This window comes from Eubalaena glacialis, chromosome 12 (genome assembly GCF_028564815.1).
Source record: "Eubalaena glacialis isolate mEubGla1 chromosome 12, mEubGla1.1.hap2.+ XY, whole genome shotgun sequence".
Lineage (NCBI taxonomy): Eukaryota > Metazoa > Chordata > Mammalia > Artiodactyla > Balaenidae > Eubalaena > Eubalaena glacialis.
The window spans coordinates 8,616,256-8,621,804 of record NC_083727.1 but is presented as its reverse complement, the minus strand read 5'-3'; positions in this window follow the sequence as shown (position 1 = coordinate 8,621,804).

Sequence of the window (5,549 nt, the reverse complement as noted above, 5' to 3'; positions counted from 1 at the left end):
GAGCTGTGCAAACTTTCGTGTCCGGAATAATCCCAAGAACCTTTAATAGGCAGCCAGAGAGATAAGGCACGTACTGCTTGATTCACTTAGAGTCCCAAGATCTAACGAAACAGAAGCTTTGCTAATTTTATTTTTTTTTCAAATAAATGTGGTAATCACCTGTTGGTGACTCATTTCCAGTGGCCCTGGGTTAAGGAAACCAAATGGACCGCAAGTTACACTAGCCTGTTCTGAACCTTGGAGTTGGCTGTTTGCCCACAGGGCATCTATTCCACATTAGGAGGGCTCAGCTGTCTACAAAACGCCCTCCTGCAAATCCCTAAAAGGTTGAAGGCAAGCTTCCTTTACTATTGCTACCAGAACATGCCATGTGAGAGAAAGAGAGGGGGTGTGTGTGTGTGTGTATAACATTGTCCTTTCACTTACACATCACAAATGACCAGGTAGACAGAATAAATGTTAGTTGACTCTTTCTTGCCAAATGAGATAAGGCAGTTTCAAGTTTAAACAGCAGTCCTTTGCACACTTAGCTGCACATTAGAATCCCCTGGGGAGCTTTTAAAAATCCCCAGTACCAAGGCCACTTCTTATACCAGTGAAATTGTCATTTCTGAAGGTGGGATCCAGACATCAGTATTTTAAAAAACTCTACAGAGAATTGCAATATGCAACCAAACTCGAGGACCAGAGATTTCAGCAACAGCTTTCCGGGTAAACTGATCTGTTAATTCTACAACTGGATCCTTCTCTGCAACCGTAGGCCCTGGACAAGCTTAGAGGCAGCAGGTGCATTCCCAGGCAGGGCAGGAGGCTGGGTCTCAGTTTCCCTCCTCAGAAGAACACCAGCTCAGGAGAACCACTTTCCTGACTCACCCTCTTTTGCTCACAGAGTGGCAGAGTTGGGGTGACTTGGGATCCACTGCAATTTTGGGGTTGATTAAATGTGGCCACAAATTCTTTGCAGCTGCTCCCATTAAGCGATGGAATCTACTTCCCCACTCCTTGAAGCTGGGCTGGTTCATGACTTGCTTTGACCAGTAGGATGTAGCAAAAGGGATGTCATGTCAGTTCTGGAGCCTGGGCCTCCAGCTGCCCAGAAGTTTCCACCTTTGCTCTCTTGCATGCAGCCCTGAGACGGCAGTATGGGAAGCCAGTCTAGCCTCCCAGAGGATGAGTGGCCACGTGGCGGAGTGGTCAGGCGCCCTGCCCGGCCAGCACCCACTTGCAGACCTCAAGGACTCTCTGGCTGAAGGCTGTCACCTGAGTGAGGCCATGTGAAACCAGCAGAGGAGCTGCTCAGCCAATAGTATCAGGAAAATCAGAAATTGCTGTTGTGTAAGAGACTGTGTTTTGGGGTGGTTCTTACTCAGGAATAGATGCCTGAAACAAACAGTGACTACCTCAACTGTTCTCATGACTTTTGCACAAGTGCCACGAGGACAGCTTTGCATTGCATTGCCAGTACTGATTTTAAAAAGCACTGATTGAATCTCCTTCTCAGCAGGAGTCTTTATTTTAAAGCAGCTTCATGAACTATTGATATGGTATTTCTCACAGTGAGCACGTGATGCATTTCTTCACAGTAATAAAGTTTAAAGTAGGCTGTAGAGATGTAAAATAAAAATCAATCAGTGGAGGAGACTAAAAAAAAAAAATCAGTACCTATGGATACAAATTATATATAAGGAAGTTTTCAGATGCAAAACTGAAGGTTAAATTATCCAAAACTTTGAATGATACGTTGGTAGATTCCAGAAAAGAACGACTTTCTCTGAGGGCTCAAGGAGTTGAACTGGGCTACTTCTGTAAATTTAGTTCCTATATTATTTATATTCAGTCAGTGGGCAAAGTGCTTTGCTTGCTGTTGAAAAGACTGAGAAAAGGACATGGTTCCCAAACTCAAGGAGCATGTATTGTGTTCCTATGCCATCATTTCAGTTTCCCAAGTTATTAACTGATGACAACATACATAATCTCAATCCTGATGGTTGGAATTCTTATGGGAACGTTCTGTGGTTCTTCAGTGTGAAGAAGGGGTGCCAATGTTCCATGAGGGCTCTGTGGACGGGGGGATGGAGCAGGGTGGAGGGGCACTTCTCATCCAGCAACCTTGAAAGGGCTTTTACTGGGCAACATATTCGTGTGATTCAGCATCTAGAATTAATTAAATGAGAAGGCTGTGCCTCACAACTAACCACTCAGATTGTATTACCTCGTCCTGTTACACACATGTGCCCACGTATGTGCGAACACATACATGAACACATTAGTTTGCTTGGGTCGCCATGACAAAATACCATAGACTGGGCAGCTTAAACAACCAAAATTTATTTTTCACAGCTCTGGAGGCTAGAAGTCCAAGATCAAGGTGTCTGCAGGTTTGGTTTCTCCTGAGGCCTCTCTGCCTGGCTTGCAGATGGCTGCCTTCTCACTGTGTCCTCACATGGTCTTTCCTCTGTGTGTGCACATCCCTGGTGTCTCTCTGGGTATCCTAATCTCTTCTTATAATGACACTGATTCTTACTGGATTACAGCCCATCCTAATGGCCTCATTTTAACGTAACCACCTCATACAAGACCTCTCAAAATACAGTTACATTCTAAGGTACTTCGGGTTAGGGTTTTGGCATATGAATTTGTGTGTATGTGTATGTGGGGTGGATATATATTCACCATATATATATATATATATATATTTCATTGACAGGAAGTATGCCTGCATTTTCTTCTATGTCAAGGGGTTAGAATCAGCTCTCTGCCTTATGTTAAAATCTACAGATAAAGACAAAGGGACGAGGAAAGCAGGTGGTTTTGAAGCAGCGGATACTCAAGTCTGAATCATTGAAAGTGAGGACTGGGAAAGCTGCAGGAAGTCTGGAGGACCCGGTGGCCAGGGGGTGTGTGTGTGCGTGCGTGTGTGTGTGTGCGCGCGTGTGTGTGTGTGTGTGTTGGGGTTAGGGTTAGGGCTTAGGGTTAGGGTTCTGTATGCCGGCCCTGGCTCTCCGGAGGGGCATCAGTTAACTGGAATAAAAATCCCACCTTCTTGAGTGAGATTGCTCAAGTTCTTATTCAGAAATAATTGTCAAAGAGGAAATTTTGGCGGTTCTTTTCTTCCTTCTCATTTTTAAACTCTGCTTGATGTGATTAGGCAGACAGGACTTCCTTAAATGAAAGTCACTTAGTTCCCACTTTCTCGAATTGGAGGCATTTCATATAAAAAGCCAGGATGTCAGGTAGATATGTGAACATTTCTTAACTGAAGGGGAATTCTACAGATAACTAGGAAATCGGAGAGCAGGATTGAGGATGTTTACCTAAGTCCAACAACGTGTATTAATTTACAAACTCAGCAGACTGTGTTATAGAATCTATTCAATATTCATGTCTGAGGGACCTTTTCCCAAATTCGTCCAGCAGACCATTGTTCATCCTCCATGGCGGAGCACTTCTGAAGCCAGCCAGAGGGGGTCCCCACAGCCTTCCCCAAGAAGGGCTGGAGCCATCACGGCGGGAGGTGATGGCCATGGGGGGAAGGGAGACAAGGTTTCCCAAAGGAAGTATGAAACGTCTACCCAGGAGCTAACAGTGAGACAATGTTACACTGAAATCCTAAAACTGGAATTGTCAATGAGAATGGCCAGATGAAAACATCAAATCCTGCAGACACTGAATCCTACAGGCAGAAGTCAACACGAGGAGTCTGGGTGGAAAGCTGCCCATGTCCTTCAAGAGGCGGACATGGGATATCTCCTTCCTGTAGGTTTTAATTTTGTAGTTAGTTTGCCTTCCTGCTTACTTTTGTTTGTTTGGTTGGTTTTAGTCATGATGGGGTTGAAAAACACTAAAGAAGGAAGGGAGGGTGCACAGTGTTTCAGCAACGACCCCTGGACATAGAGATTATAAATTTTACTCAGAGTTCATTAAGTGAGTAAAACATGTAAATACTTCCTGTACTGCTTTTTCTCAATAAAGGAACTACTTTCCCCCCCGAAAAAGGAGCCATGTCAGGGACACAGAGTCACACAGGAGCCCCAGGTCTCTTCTGAAATGCAGGGACCTGTGTGTCATGGCTGTCACCGTCAAACAGCAGAGGGTCTCCCAATGTCTTCCCAGGGAGCCTGCCTCGTGTTCCTCAACTGGTCCCTAGGGGTCTGAGGCTAAACAGATGAATGGTGGTCTTTTCCTGATTCACAGACTCTAAGTTGAGAGACAACTTGCTTAGTTTTAAGTTGTCCTGCCATATTTATTGGGAATTTGCCACCAACACTTGTCTATATTATTAATCTACTCTGTGATGCTATTTGATTTGGTACAAAATTATGTGGTTATTCTAAAGTCAAAATATTAACACTTCAAGGTTATCATAAACCCTTCCTTATGACTTTTGGGTGCCCTAATGCTCAAACAAGGCTGCTAACAGGGCCCTGGGGATGCCTCATGCAGTTATTTGCTTCTGTCTCTCTGTGAGGGCAGGGGCTGTGTCTTATTAAAACCAATATTCTCTCCATATTGCCTGGCACGTAGGGACATCCAGTGAAGGCTTGTTGAAGAAATGAATTCCCCTAGGGGCCATCTGTGAGCATATAGCACACATGGCCTTGACTCTGCAGCTAAGGGTGATGGAGTGTCCTCAAGTGGCAGCAGAATCATTAGTTGTGTTCATCCAAGTGTTGGCCCAGAGTCAGGAGAAAGGAGGAAGCAGGGTCACGTTCCCTCTTGGAGGACTTTATGGGAAAGAAGAAGATACTTCCTACATGGTACTGAGTCTGGTTTTCTCTGTGGTCTGTCTTGGAAGTCCCACTAATAGTGTGACCAGTGGAGAGAAGTCTATCCCAGGGGCCCCAGTAGAGGGACTGTATAGAAAACATTTTACAAGAGCTCAGGCAAAGATCCTGAACCGTGGGGGGAGGTGGCCACAGAGCCAGGAAAACTTTGGGCTGGTCCCCTGGAGTCTCTCTTTTGTTCGTTGGTGCCCACAGGCATGGAGAGAAATACCTTGTCTGAAGCTGGACAGGGGATTCCTCACTGCTAAAGTTACTGACGAGCCCATCTCTCCCGGAGCAATAGGAATTGAGGGGCTGTGCCGGTGATCACTAGTGATACTCGTGGGAGGATAGAAAGGCTTTCGAGTTAAAGTTCCTTCACATCCTTCTCAGGGCTCTACGTTTCACATAGTATATCTATTTTTTTCTTAACTGGAAGAAAACTATCCCAAGGTTTCTTCCAGACCTCTGCATCCTTTCTCGAGGTTGCCAATCAGGGTGGTTGTGTACTAGGACAGCAGTACTCAACGCTGCCTGGACATCAGAGCCACCTGGGGTGCTTTTAATGATCCCAGGGCCCTGGCTGGACCCAGACCAATTTCTCTGGACTCTCTGGACTCAGGTGTCGTATTTTTAAAAGCCCCTCAAGTTATTCCAATGTGAAGCCAATGTTGAGAACCACTGCTTAGAGTTTAATAGTAGTCCTCAAATGTAAAAGTTTTGATTAAAAAAAAAGTCCAAAGATTTCTTTTAATTGCAAAAAGTATATTTTTCATATTCTCATTA